This window comes from Podarcis filfolensis, assembly GCF_964270895.1.
Source record: "Podarcis filfolensis genome assembly, chromosome: 5".
Classification (NCBI taxonomy): domain Eukaryota; kingdom Metazoa; phylum Chordata; class Lepidosauria; order Squamata; family Lacertidae; genus Podarcis; species Podarcis filfolensis.
The window spans coordinates 73,172,293-73,187,859 of NC_139608.1; the positions used below are offsets into that span (position 1 = coordinate 73,172,293).

Genomic DNA, 15,567 nt, shown 5'->3' on the forward strand with positions numbered 1-15,567 from the left:
TCCTCCTCAATTTATGAATGGTAAAGTTGCCAGCTTTGTTGTGGCTGTTTTGGCCCTGCTCCGTTACTTTTAAATACCGGCTGGCTTTGCAGACATTCGGGAGGCGGCGCTTTCCTCCTCACCTTGATCTCCATCCTAAAAGGACACTGTCACCTGCTAAACTCTCACACTGATGTGACAAGTGAGAAACCCAAAGCAAAGGCTGGCACCTTGTCTGGGATGGAGAAAGGAAAGTCAGGAGGAAAGCTCATAGCTCTCTGCAGTCCAACCTTGTGCTCAGTTACAACGAAGAAAGTCTGTCTGAATTCACCTGGGCTTACCTGCAAGTAACTGTGTCTAGGAGGGGCAGGGCCTTAATTTGGACAATTGATTGCTCTTCACGCCTGCGAATAACTCCGGCATGTCCTTATGCATGTTGATATATAGGTATTGATATAAAGGTCCGTATAGTTAAAGCCAAGGTTTTTCCAGTAGTGATGTACGGAAGAAAGAGCTGGACCATAAAGAAGGCTGATCGCCGAAGAATTGATGCTTTTGAATTCTGGTGCTGGAGGAGACTCCCATGGACTGCAAGAAGATCAAACGCATCCATTCTGAAGGAAATCAGCCCTGAGTGTTCACTGGAAGGACAGATACTGAAGCTGAGGCTCCAATACTTCGGCCACCTCATGAGAAGAGAAAACTCCCTGGAAAAGACCCTGATGTTGGGAAAGACTGAGGGCACAAGGAGAAGGGGAGGACAGAGGACGAGATGGTTGGACAGTGTTCTCGAAGCTGCGAACATAAGTTCGACCAAACTGCGGGAGGCAGTGGAAGACAGGAGTGCCTGGCGTGCTCTGGTCCATGGGGTCACGAAGAGTCGGACACGACTAAACGACTAAACAACAACAATTATAGGTATAGTTGGGGTCGGGGGAGAGATAGACAAAAGTGGCCTTATGACATTATTAAAACCCAAGAAGAAGAAGAGAGGAGGAAATTCATTCACTTCGGGCCCTGCGCAGGATACAGCCCATAATCCTCCTCCTCCTCCTCCTCAAGAAGAGCATCCTCTCCTCCTCTCTCCTTCCCCCGCCCGCCTCACGGCCTCGGTCACGTGACCTGTGGCGGCTCCTGTGCGGCTTGTCCCAGCCAGGGGAAGGACAGGCTGGGCGGGGTGTGGCGCTCTGGAGCAGCCAGCCGGGAGGGCGCGAGCCGGAGAGGAGGCGAGGGAGAAGAAGGAGGGAAGAAGCTCGGCGCTCGCGAGAGGCGGACTAGGTTGAGCCAGCGCTGCCCGCGCGCAGGTTCCGAAGGCGCCGCCGGGGGCGAGTCGCGGCGGCCCCCCCCCCTCTGGAGCGCGCGGCTTGCGCCCCTCTCGGAGAAGTCTCTCCTCCTGTCAGGTGAGGCGCGCGCGGGTCGCCCGGAGAAGGCGGCGAGGAGCGAAGGGGGAAGCGGGGAGCTGCGAGGGAGGGGCCAGGGAGGCTGGCGGGTCTCTGGAGGAAAAAAGAGATTTAATTCGGAACTGTGGCAAGCTTCTTCAAGCCAGTCCGTTTCCCCTTTCTTGACTTGGAGAAATATCGTACAGTGTCTAAGCACGCTGAAGCACTTGCATGGTATTAAGCACAGAACAGCATTGATGTTTATACACAGTGTATATAAGCTGTGCAGTTAGTATGCATTACTCAAACTACTGCCTCGGCAGATATACAGCAACTAAAGGAGACTGTGCAACTTGCCACAAGAAAGTTTTCGCCATTAATTTTATACCCACTTCTCCCATTGGTGAGAAATCTACCAATTTACAGTGCAACGCTGCACGTGTCTGCTCTGAGGTAAGTGTGCATGGTTACGGGCAGGGCTTTTTATCAGTCTGAGCTCAGTTTCTGCACCTCTCAGGTGGGCACCATTGCCATTAGAAGAGAACAAGGGAAGCGTTCATGGTGAGTTCTGGCACCTTTTTTCTAGAAGAATAGCACTGGTTACAGTAGTTTACCTGTAGTTTATCCCCTCACAGTTGCACTTTCCGAGCAACCCTTAACAAACTACAATGCCTAGGGACTGAGGTAAAGAATGTGATTCACGTGTGCTTTAATGGTATAATGTGGACACAGCTTTGGTTTCCTTTGGGAGCAAGAGCACTCTGCAGACCTTGCATCACTTCTATTTTATTTAGCACATTTACATTCCAACAATGGGTAACAAAACCACAAAGCCTGCATCCCAGAGAGTAACAGTGTGGACCCCTGCACCCCGTTCCAGATTCTAATCTGGTTAAACTTGGAAGTCCTTTTGCCCCTCTCAAAATTCAGAACTGCCAACTACTTCCTTTTCTTACACCTGTTTGCAGAGCAATGGTCTTAGACTCGATGCTGCAGGTATATTGGCCATTCAGAAGACCAAACAAACATCTAGTGTCCTAAATGCTAGCTCCCACTGAGGAAAATAGCCTCTCATCTGTGGCTATTAATAAGCAGTTAGCAGAAGGAAGGAAGGAAGAATGGTCACCAAGTAGCTGTAACAATGTTCTTTGATTGCAACAAAGTACAGTAACATTACTCATTAATTTTTGGTCTTTCCCACAGCAATGCTTATATGGCTAGTTAGGGAAGATGTTAAAGCTGCTTCCCACTTAACAGATTAATTTCTAAAGAACTACATCTGCATATTTGCCCCTGAAAGTCCTCCGTGAGTGATGTCAGCTGTGATGAACAAGCACTCTGCACGTGTCCTGAGACATATTTTAAATGACTTCTGTGTCTATTCCAGGAGCCATCCCTGATGTTGTATAGTGATTCCAGAACTATCGCCTTGTGAGCACCACACAAATCACACATTGTTCTGCTCTTTTGTTTTTCTTTTCAAGGCTGGTAACTCGTATTCTGCAAAACCAGCTTCAGCACTCCCACACCAGTGGGATTTTGCTTTCCTTTATGTAGTATCTTGTAAAGTGGGCACAAATCTAGCCAAAGTAAAACACACTTAAGCTCCATTGGTTTGCTTAGGCTCAATTCTCTTCCATTGTATTAACTCTGGCTGGATGGTGTCCAGTATTTCCAAAGTGTCTTGGAAGCTGCTAAGGGAAAACAAGTATAATGAATTACGTGTTATGCATTATGTGAATTATGTATTATGTGACCTCTCCAATAGCTAACTCATGGGATGCTTACAATACAGAATAAAACCACAGCTGCAAGTGAATACATACTGATAGGACATTTATGTCCTGACTAAATCCGTATTTATTTGCAAGTAAGGGCTCATCCACACGTCTGTTTGCACTGCAGTTTCTAGGCACGGGTCCAAGTGTTCTTTTGTCCCACTGCTTTCCCTTGGGAAAAGAAACACCAATCAGGTTTTCTACTCGAACCAATGCCTGGAAGTCACGAACATGTGCCTAGAAATTGCAACACAGACCGAAGTGCGGTTGAACCCTACAACACACAGGGTTTTTACTCCCATGTAAGATTGCAACCTTAAATCATACATGAAATTAAATCCCATTGAATTTAGTGGGCATTTCTTCTCAGAAAGTGGACATAAGAAGATAACGTTGCAAGTGTGCATAGGCAACCTTTTTTAAATAAGCAACAACAACACACCCACACACCTTGCAATCCAATCCTATACATTTCCACTCAGAAGTAAATCCAGCAGAGTTCAGTGAGGCTTGCTACTACTAGCTGTGCAAACGTGTATAGGATTGCAACTTGATGGTCTAAAACTGGATACAGAGAAGTAAACAACGAACAAACTGGAAAGAACAAAGGTATGAGTAAATTGATAAGTGTAAGAAGTGAAGTTGATCAGAAAACTCAAACCTCATTCCTTAAGCAGACCATGATCCAGGAGTCCTTATTAATTACTTCATTGCAATGGTGTTTAAAAAGGAAAAAAGAATGGCACACTGAGCCTACCAGTAAATGTAATAATCTAAGCATACCTATCTAGGTTCATTGAGTCAAGGGGTTGCATTTAACAAACTTTATTCACAGTAGACCCATTGCAATTCATCACCATGACTAAGTTGGATCCATTCATATAATGAGTCTGTTCTGAATAAATGTTGAATACAACCCAGTGAAATGTTCTCCTATATAAGGGCAGTTGAGCATTTATTTTTTATTTTTTAAAATCCTATTTATTCCCATTGGAATATGCTTAATTTTGGCTGGAATGTGCCCTAAGGGTTTTTTTGTTTTGTTTTGTTTTGATATTACATTCCTGCATTGTATTTGCAAGCATTTCTGATGAAATGTTTGAAGTATGGTCAGGGTTGCAGTTTTAAACTGGTGTGCTTACTGGAAAGTGAAGAAGAAACAGGTTCAGTGATTTGCAGGTTTCATCGTTAGGCTGAGTGTAGACCTTTGACAAAGACAGCAAACTTCTATAAAGAAGCTTTTCTTCTTTTAAAATGAACTATAGAAATGGCATGATACATAATGTATAGAATTGCCTTTGCTATGAGATGATTGGTTACTATCAAGTTGTCTGTTACACCCAGCACCGTTGCTTTCTAGAACATTGCACACTGAATCCAAGTTTTGTTACTGATTGTGAATCATTTATGCATTTTTAATAATTTAGATAAAAGTTCTTTATGTCCATTTTATGACGTAGCTGCAACGAAAAGATGGGATGCTTGCAACATGGCCATTTTTATCTGATAAAAATTGAAATGGAAGAAGCAAGATACAACCTTGCACTTTTTTCCACTTTCATTAATCATTTAGAGCTCTCATAATGGAAATTTGATACACCACTTCCATGGAACACCAGGGACTTATACGCTTATATTATAGGAGAGAATGAATCCATAGACACTGGAAAGGGCCTTAAATTTTTTCAACCTGCCAGAGTCTTCTTGAGAGAGCTGGCCTCTCTTTGAATAATGCTCAGAGAAAGTAATTTTCACAGCTTTACTCAGGCAGTTGCTTTCCTTGTTTAAGCAGAAGCTTAATGACTTTGGGATCCATTAAGCATGTTTCATAACATATTTTCTAAATGTTTCCTGCTACAAACTTATTGCCTTGACCACATTTTGAATACTTGGATAATAGTAAGGGTGAATTTTGTTTTGGGTAGGCTGATTTTACATTTCTTAAAACAAACGTATATTAGTGAGATATCTTTGGAAACATTGTAATTCTGAATAAATTAGGGGATTTTCAAAATGTCATTTTCATCAAGTTATTGATTGTGCTTTCCACTCTCATTAAATGAGCTTTGACTCCTGCTGTGAACTAGCATATATGTACCTTTGCAGTTTTTTAGAGTGGCTGCAGTTCATGCCATTCCGGTTGATGACCATGCATGTTGTGCCATTGGAAAGCAGCAAGAATAGAAAGTAGCAGCTCTCCCTGCTGGTCCATTTCCCAAGCCACTCTGCTGTAATAAGCACAGTTATTGATGGAGAAGCTAGGAAGAAGGAGCAGAGGCAGCATATCCTCCATTGTTTCTTTGGACTTTCCTTCCCCCATGTGCTCTTCTATCAGTCTCCTCCATGTATTTCTGCACTGACCTCCTTCAGCTTCTCAGACAGAGCTTCTCCGTGGGGCAGTGGGTGCTACAGTCTCCGTGGGTGGAAGTTACGGCGCTTCTCTGCGACCATTACTTGTTAAGATTGTTTTCTTTCTAACAGGAATGATGGGCTGCAATTACTCCAGTAGAAGCCAAGCTTAGGAGTTGAGATGTGGCTTCAAACCCACATATATAAGAAAAGATAGCAGTTTGGCGTTTGAGTTTGGAGATAGCTGAGAGATTTGAGATGGGAGTATGTTGGACTGGGAGCAGCCTGCAGGGTGCCCTTCCTGTTGCTTTGTGAAAACTGAAACAGGGTTGGCAATTATATTGCTTGCTTTCAATAGTTTGTTCGCTTCTAATAGGATTGATTGTTGGCATCCGTCTGTCTTGAGACAATGGAGTGTGCCCTTGGTGGTGAAGACAAACTGCTGCGTTAACAGCACCAAAGTGACCTCCATGGGGCGGAAGCCTGAGCAGTGTATATGGAGATGTTGGGCCGTCCAGAGAACAGGATCACCCTCTCAGCCTCACTGATGTGATCCAATGGAAAGCTGAGCAATACGTTTGGCACCAGCTTGGCTGCAGGAGTTTCTGGAAGGAAGTGTAAAAGGTGCCATCCAACCATCTTAGGGACTCCACTCTGGATTTGTGTGTAGGGTATACTCCATAGCCTTTTCTTCTCCCAAAGATATCCTGCAAGGCAGTGGAGGTGCAGGGTGGGGGACCAAAGGTGGACAAACTACCCCAGAAGGAGCAGGTCAGAAAGGAGGAACTCTGTTGTCCAAAATCCTCCAGAAGTGAGAACATTTTTTTAGTCAGAGGTTCGGAAGCTCAACTACAGAGATTCTAGTTGAGGCTGGCTGTGGAGGTCCACCAGGTGAATGAGCAGCTAACAAGCTTGGACTGTGGGTTATTCTAGTCAGTAGCTGCTAATCTGCTTTATGTGTCCTGGAGCTTGCCAGCAGAGATGGGAATAAAAGGCTAAAGGAATCGCTTCAGTGCTGGAAAACTGCAAAGGAGAGAGTGCAGCAGGAAATGCAACAGTGGCAGCATGCACTGGAAGTGAGTGGGCCAGAATAAGACTAGTTGAAACCTATTTGTTAGATGCCTTACAGTATGCCATAAATAAAGTAACCTGCAAACCTATTAAGGCCTTACTAGGTAGGATTTAGGGACGCGGGTGGCGCTGTGGGTTAAACCACAGAGCCTAGGGCTTGCCAATCAGAAGGTCGGCGGTTCAAATCGCCGCCACGGGGTGAGCTCCCATTGCTCGGTCCCTGCTCCTGCCAACCTAGTAGTTCAAAAGCACGTCAAAATGCAAGTAGATAAATAGGTACCACTCCAGCGGGAAGGTAAACGGCGTTTCCGTGCGCTGCTCTGGTTCGCCAGAAGCGGCTTAGTCATGCTGGCCACATGACCCGGAAGCTGTACGCCGGCTCCCTCGGCCAATAAAGCGAGATGAGCGCTGCAACCCCAGAGTCGGCCATGACTGGAGCTAATGGTCAGGGATCCCTTTACCTTTACCTTTAGGTAGGATTTGGTCCCTATAGCTGGAGTACCCCTGAGATAGGACCCTATGGTTGGAGTAGCTGAGGAGCCTACATGTAATGGAACCAAAGGGTTACGAAGGATAGCTGTCCTGAGTATAAGCAGCCGAGATGATGAAGAGAATGAGAAGCTACTGAGAGCTATCTTAAGTGGATGAGGCTTGGTGGTCTGGCAGAATATACCCCACCCCCCGCCCATTGATGCAGCAATGAAACTGCTAGCACATTTGCAAAGCTAGGCAGGGTCCTGCATGGTTTCAAACTCAATGGGGGGACAGCATGTTGATATTCCTGCATTGCAGAGGATTGAACTAGATAACTCTTGGAGTCTCTTCCAGCTCTGCAGTTCTGTGGTTCTATGACCTGTGGATAAAGACTGTTCAAGGCCTTATATCAGCACTCTAGTCCAGAGCATGAGTCAGAGAGAGCCAATGATGTGGGCTTTCTGTAAAATTCTGAAAAGGATTTTATTCATATGCAAATAAAGGTAGTAATTTGCATGTTTATTTCACTTGAATTCAGTAAACAGAGCTAAAAGCTTTGAAATTGCCAAGCTTGGTATTGTATTCACAATTGGCTGTCATTCGTAGTTACCGAAGAACTTAGGAAATGGACAAATTTCCGCTGGGGTGCAGGGAAAAAAACCTTGGAAAAAATTCTGCTCCACATCACTGGAGTGGGTCAGTTTAAAGTGCATAGCCTACAGTAGCGCACCAGTCAAACTTATGCTGGTATACGGTTCTTGAGTGTGCCCATTCACTGTTTCCACTGTGCAGAGTCCCCTCCACAGTGTGATGCACTTATGAAGGGAGGCACAACTGTGCAGATGAAAGGGAAACGAAACATAAAGAAACAGGGACTAATGGGGTTAAATAAAGGGAAATGGTCTGGACACAGCCTTAGGAAAACAAGTCATTTAGTTAATGACTGATTACTGGAGAGCAGCTGAGTGGTTGTGGGGGTGGGTGGGTTTGTGTTAGGCTTCCTGAGAAGAAGGTATCTTAAAACATGTGATTTGATCTCTTGAAAGCAAATGGAGAGAAGCTGAGAGCCGAACTGCTAATATATAGATTAAGAGCAAGGCAAAGCATAGTTTATGGGGCATGGTGGTCACATGGGCATTGACTTGGTATTAGGGGTCAGATCAGGATAAGCGATAGCAATTTGTGGGGAAATCCTTTGCATAATGGAGGTATGCTTATTAAAGCTCTGCAACTACATTCCCGACAACTTTGAAAAAGGGAAGCAAAAGGAACAATTCACAGGATGAGATTCCCACACTGTGTGTTCTACGGATAGTGCAGAGATAAGGGAGCTGCACAGTCAATAATACTTGACATTTATATAGTGGCTTTAAAGTGTTTAGAGAACTTCGTACACTATATCAGTGATGTTACTGTCAGTTTCCTTCCTAGTATGTCTATTATTTTTGCATATTTATACTATCATCTTCCCAAGCAGCTCAGGGCAGCCTACACAGTTCCCTTCCCCTTTCTATCTTCACAACAATTCTGTTGCATGGATAAGGCTGAGAGAGTGGCAGGTGGGAAGGTCACCCAGTAAGAATTGTAGCTGAGGATGGATCAGGCCCCAGATTTTCCAATTGCCAAAGAAGCAAAATTTGAAATACAGTCATACCTCGGGTTAAATGTGCTTCAGGTTGAGCATTTTCAGGTTATGCTCCGCGGTGACCCGGAAGTAACGGAGCACGTTACTTCTGGGTTTTGCCACTCGTGCATGCGCAGATGCTCAAAATGACGCCACACACATTCACAGAAGCGGCGAGTTGCGACACGTCCAGACACGCAGTCATGGGTTGCGTTTGCTTCAGGATGCTAACGGGGCTCCGAAACAGATCCCGTTCGCATCCTGAGGTACCACTGTATGTTGCATTATATAATATGGAATGCCCTATTAATATGGGGCAGCAGGGCTAAGCAACTTTACAATGTGCATGTAAACTATATAAATGTTATTTTTGTTCTTGTCTGTTGGAATGCATATCCCACTCTTCAGCTGTAAAAAGCTTCCAGAACAACCTACAAATATTGATGAGGAGATGGTCATTGGAAACATAAGCTGATGGTCCAGCTTCAAACTAATTTTCTGGAAAACCCAAATGTATTCACAAGTAGCATTCCCAGGCTGAGGTGTTTGCCTCTCAGTGCTAGCTCCACCATGTGTCCTCCAGATTGTTTTGCTCAACAGCAAGAAATATTGATGTCGGTCAGCTTTGCAATTACACCCAATCATTACATTTGTATTGTTTTCAGTGATACTATACAGACATAATAGGGAGATAGATTTGCTGAAGTGTATGAGAAGTGCAAGGAAGCAATGGATCAAGTGTGTGATGTCCATCTATCTATTGGGTTAACTTGCCACACATTTTGATATACACTTACTTCTAACGGGAATAGCCAGACTTCAAAGGAAATAAACCCCAGAGATACAAACTTGACCAGTTAAGAAAGCACGAGGTTGAGACAGAGCAGATACTGACTCCTACCAAAGAGCATGTGATGGTGGCAGGTTGGAGGTTAGTAAATGATTGGTGAGTCATTCTAGATAATTGTAGACAGCAGGTGGTAAGAACTTTCAGAGTTCTTTCTACCCCAAATAGCTGATTCCTAAATGGTGGTTTGGGGCAATGTAGCATAGTCCTAAATAAAAACAAATCCGCTCACATTGTGTAAAACACCATGTTTTTTCCCCCCACAGGGAAGATAAGGAAACGTGTGAACAGTTGTCTCTAAGAAAGGATTTCTTTCTGACTGAGCTCTTACAATGGCTATGAACACCCTTTTTCTCTCAGTGGTGAGTAGAAATTCATTCCTGGAAAATGTTTGTCACAGAAGCGGTGATAGATGAAAGTGCTTCACTAAAGCCATCCTTCATCTAACTATTTCTAGAACATGCCATCTGCAATATAAAATAACCTTTTTCTTGAAAAAGGCTCATTCACACGTGGACCACATTGTGGGACTAGACAGCACTTGTTTCCCTCTTATGGAAAACCACACACAGAGAGAGTCATAAAGGCACACATTAAATTTTATGAATAAAGTTAGTTTTATTCATCCTGGAGAATATTTTAAATTACCTCTTCTATGCATTTTCCTGAAAGGGAAATTGTATGTGTATATGCATATATAGCAATGTTGATCACCAGCTAAAATGCAGGTACTGAATGTATTTTGTGCAAACTCTTCACTCTGTATCAAGGTGTAGCTCATACATTTTGTTTGCTGAACTATAGTTACTGAAGTTATGTAGGCTTGCATATCTTATCAAAATTGGTTTCCTCTTTTGCAGCAATAAAGGAGGAGGATGCCAGTTGGGGAAAGGGGAATGTAGTGCTGTGGGGGTGAATTGAAAGATCACTCAAGGATTCCTTACTCCCAACTATTTGATTCTAGTGTAAGGCAGGGGCTGGGGAAGAAGAGGACTGCTAAACTACCCAAACTATAGCTTAGCTCAGTGTAGCACAGTACCAAAACAGCCAGGAAGAGCAAATCAGCCACAATATCCTCTCTCAGAGTCTGCAAATTCATGCATTCATGCCAAGCCTTGGCTTGGCTTGGTGTCATGTGCAAACCAGGGGATAGTCACATGCCACAGCTAATTGTCCTGATCCAAATGCAGATCAAAATCTGAATTAATTTTACAGACATCCAGAGGACATCTAGAAAATTAAGCTGGTTATTTCCAGAGAGGGCAGAGTGAAGTAGAGTACTAATTTCTAGCAATGATGGTTATTTCATCCACCTTTAACTCTCTGCAGTCAACTTCTGTCTTTCATGTAAGTGATACAGATGTGACCAGCAATCTTTTTAACCTTTCTTCATGATATTTGTTCTCCTAATTTGGGGGCTACCATTGCAACTCTCTTGCAAAACCATCCTTTTTCTTTTCAAAGATGTGTACCGTTCACACAGAAGGCACCCTCTGGGGAGAGCTGTTGATTGTGGATTAAAAGTTTTTAATGTTTGATGTTTTACTGTGGTTTTATAATTTGTTGGAAGTGTCCCAGAGTGAGTGGGGCAACCCAACCAGGCAAATGAATGAATGAATCACCAGCCTCTATTTTTCTGCTTTTCCCAAGTAGGCTCACCAAAGCACTGGAATGGCTCTGTCTGAAGTTAGCCACAGTTTCCAGTATTCACAAGAGGAGTCATGAAAATATGCTTGTGTGTATGCCTTTAACTAAACATGATGGGGGAAACCCTGAGCCTAGGGGTGTTGCTAGCTGCTTAAAGAACTTAGGGCACAGGTCTATGTCTATGAGATAAACTGACGTATGAATTTCTATGCATAAATGATCTATTGGGGAAAGCATAGCAGATGGCTAAGGTTTCACTAACACTGACATTTGTCATATACCCAGCTGGCTTGGGGGTCAAAGTTAAAACCATGCTTTTTAAGTTTAAAAAATGGGGAGGGGCAAGGTATTCTGGCCCATCATAAAATCTCTGGCCTACCCAGGAATAATGTCCCTGGACAGACCTCTAATGAGTGTCAGGGATTCAACACATGTTTCAAAACTGCTTTACTATTCTTTGTAACCTGTTGTTCAGCTACAACTGTATTCATGTGTGTGTGTTTCTTAAAAAAGCAATTATAGATCCCCATAAATATATTTTAATTATCAAAGCAATAAACACAATTATAAATATTAAATAATGAGCTGGGGGGGGGGACCTAGTGGATCAGGATTGCTGATTGTTAAATACACTCTAGCTACATCATTCAGTGTCAGTGAAGACTAGATAAATGTTTTCTTTTCTTTTTGGTAATGTTCAAGTCACCGTTTCAAGTTTAAAAATTGTGGATCTAAATGTTATGGCAGCCATTGTCTGAGGTGCTGAACTGACTAAAATGCAAATGGCCTTTGCGTGAGGCACTGAAAATACAACTGGGGGACTTTTACTTCACTGCCTCTATCGTTGCTCTCAAAGTAAATTGCATTTGACAAGGCTCTTTCTCAAAGATTAGCAGTGGTTAGATTAAGCTGTCCTTGATTTTACCATTTAATCCGGCACTGTTGTTTTGGTATAGTGAAGAGAACAAGACAACGGACAGCTCTTTTCCTGTTCTCTGAACTACATTAGCAGTCCTAAGACCATATCAGCTACTCAGACAGGATCCTGCAGTGAGACTCCATCACTTAAGGCTTTTGGATAAAAGTGGCACTCCAGTGATGCATTCTGGACACTGATTCATGCCCAAGAGCAGAGCTGTTCACATGTCCTACCAAAAGCCTACAATTCTTTGCCCAGGATGAGTTGAATTCTGCAACCTGTGTAAATTAGGCAAGTTGTGTAAATGCACGTAGTAGTTCTACAGTGACTGTTTTGTGTGACATACTTGGCTTTTGCTAGTCATAAGGGAGGACAAGGAGTTAGGATGGGTGCACCCCAGCTATTCAGCTGCTCCTCTGGCTTTATGAGAATTTCACAAGGCATGGTTTACTTTCAAGGGTGTGTTTACAGCTGCAAGGGCTCAAAATATATGGCATATCCACAAGGCTGCCCATGAAGTTGTCTATCAAAGTGACAAAGGAAAAGCAGTAGCTCAAGGCAGCATTCTCCTGTCCTTAGCAGTGTTATGAAGCTTATACAAGTTTAACAGAAATGGAAGCATTGGATATAATCTGGAAAATGCTCCAAGCAACATAAACACTACTCAGTACTCCAACCTCTTATTTAATCCTTTTAGGAATTTCAGGGTCCCCTTTCCTTGACATCCAGGATTTCTATGTATTGCTCAGATTAGTTGCACTCACTCTGCAGCTTGTCTAATACTTAAATGTTCAGTCTCTTTATAGCAAATCAACAAATTTCAAATGAAATTTAAGAGCACAGTAGTACCTCAGGTTATATACGCTTCACGTTCCAGACTTCGCTAACCCAGAAATATTACCTTGGGTTAAGAACTTTGCTTCAGGATGAGAACAGAAATCGTGCTCCTGCGGCGTGGCGGCAGCGGGAGGCCCCATTAGCTAAAGTGGTGCTTCAGGTTAAGAGCAGTTTCAGGTTAAGAACGGACCTCCGGAACGAATTAAGTACTTAACCTGAGGTACCACTGTACAGTCTGTACTAAATGGGTTACCAAACATGAAGGGCTGGAGAGATACCAACCCCCTTATTTCTTTCACTATATTAACAAGCAGGTATGAATATACAATCGCAAGGATTAGGAGGTTTGACTGTGCGCACATCCTGCATCTCATTCAGCCCTCTCTTTCTTGGCCAAGTGTAAGTTCAGTGCCCTGAACTTTATTGCCTTACTCATTATTAACCCTACTGGTTTTGAAGTGACTACTCATGCACATGTGTTTACCTGATATATACCAAGATTTATCTTGGCATAGAGATGGAGTGATGGGGTGAAGTTTTCCCTGCTGCATTTCTTCCTGTTTGGTTTGTGCGAAAACAGGCATGATATGTGGACCTCCAGGTGTTGTTTGAAGTAGAAGTTCCATGGTTGGGGGGTGATGGAAGTTGGAGTCAACAACAAGAGGTGGCCAGTGGTTCATCATTCATGTGTTAACAGCACAAGAGTCTAGATAGAAAAAGTGATGTACTCTTATAATTGCAGCTAACATTTGGGGAAGTTGCATATATGTCATAAATTATAGTTGTGTTGTTAATATGTTCAATCTCTGTTGCCCACGCTTTGTTTTTAAGTGTAAAGAGACGTCTTCCTTTAGCATGCATGTCTGTTGCACAGATCAACTGTGAGCTAACACCACAAGCCTAGTTTGTGAAATCCACCGTCTGATGTGGAATGAAAGAGGTGATTCTGCAAGGGCAAATTACTACCTCTCAGCCAAACTACAGTATACTTTTTAAGGCACATGCAACAGATACAGACACAAGTCTCCTGTTTTGTTTTAAGGAATGGCATGGGATGCTTACCCCCTTACTCCTCTAGCTACTTTCCTGCTCAAAATCGCCCTATAAGCTGCTTTTGTCTCAATAAAAAACTTATATAGTGTTGGGCTTATATAGTGTAAGTAGCTTCCAGTCCCCTTTCGTTTAATTTTACAAAGGCTTTTCATTGGTGGTCTTGATTCACTACATTTTATCTTAGAACATTGTGCATATTTATGTACTTAAACAATGTATATGCCGCTTAGCTACACTTGCCTCTAAGCAGATGCAAAGGCAGTATGTGACAAATGTGTTTGCAAGCATGGGCATAATGCAGGCATGCCCACCAGGGAGGTGGTATGACTGCAGCTCCTCCCTGAGTGTACAGATGGTGATAAATGCAGGTTTTCCTGTGTGCTGTGTGCTGCCTCTCCACACGACGGTGACTGAGGTGAGTTTCTTCTTCGTTCGGGGCTGGGATGCTACAAGGGAGCCGAATGCCTTTGAGGTGGGTCCTGAGATGGCGACTCCGTGAGATCTGCTCGCGCGGTGCAGATGTAAGGCTCTCTTGCGATTTCTGCCGATGGGGGCGGTGAGTAAACAGAGCGACCCGGACTGTGCATACACAGTGTTGGCGCTGGCTCGCTGTGTCTGTGTTGGGCGCTGGCAGGCGCCTCAGTCCCCGCCTCCTTACGCAGAGCCACCCGGCCCCGTTTTCATGAATGAAATCCAATCGGCCGAGTATAAATAGACCCGAAGGCTGCCGACGTCACCATGAGAGCGGCTCCTACCGCTGCTCCGGAGCTCGGCTCTTTTGCACTGCACTCCAGATTCACCCTGAATCCCGAGGGAGGGAGGGAGGAGCGGGTCTAGCCGGAGAGAGCGCATCAGCTGCAGCTGCAGGAACGGGGCGAAGGGCAGCTCCAGCGCCATGCTGCCTTTGTGCAAAGTTGGCGGGCGGCTCTGTGGCATTGCGCGCCCCGCGTAAGGAGCGGCTGCTGCTGCTGCCGGGGGCCGCCGCCGTTGCTCAGCCGCGGAGGCTGCAAGGCACCAGTCCCTGCCGGGTAAGGCGCCGTGTTCCGCCGCCGCCGCGCATGATCGTGCCCAAGTTTTGCGCGCGCTGCATCCCAGCATCACACCCCCTTCCTCCCGCGCCCGTCCGCTCGCTCGCGTGTTTGCCGACCACACGTGCAAGGTACCCTCTCCCAAAGTGTTATATGGCAGAAAGTTAGCGCGGTAGGACATTAAGCCTGACGGGGGCAGTAACAGCGGGGTTGCCCCGAGGGATCTCAGGCCTTTGACCCAGAGAGCTGGTGACAGTCCATAACAGGCGGGTCGCTCCCACACCGGTGGTCTCCCGTGATGCCAGATTTGCTGAGCGGACACTATTCCCAGGTTGGCACGGTTGACCGGCTGGAGGGAGGGGATGCTCATCTCGGAAGTATTGGCCAAAGGCATCATAACTTGTCCCCTTTTGTCCGTGCAAATGCTCACTGGCCTGCCTTAGCCTTTGCTGTGTCTGCAGCGTCTGTTGTGGGTTGCTGTGACAACAGCCAGGGGGCTACCATGAGAGGGCTTGCAATGGACACATTAGGGGGCGTACAAGTTCAAGCCAGCAACCAATGGTTGCTTCTTGGTGTCTGAAG

At 44.7% G+C, this 15,567-nt stretch overlaps 1 protein-coding gene across 6 annotated transcripts in view; it reads left to right on the forward strand.

Annotated features, from left to right (window-relative positions):
* The first annotated feature begins 1,144 nt into the window (after nt 1-1,144).
* RHOBTB1 (Rho related BTB domain containing 1) overlaps nt 1,145-15,567 on the forward strand; it is a 62,942-nt gene continuing 48,519 nt past the window's right edge. The window contains exons 1-2 of one of the 6 annotated variants that reach the window (XM_083614475.1): nt 1,145-1,241; nt 9,768-9,863. The gene's annotated coding sequence lies outside the window, so the exon portion shown is untranslated. Of the gene's footprint in view, nt 1,380-1,873; nt 1,920-9,767; nt 9,864-14,673; nt 14,986-15,567 lie in introns of those variants that run through there. The other 5 variants (XM_083614473.1, XM_083614474.1, XM_083614477.1 and 2 more) reach the window with 5 other exon arrangements.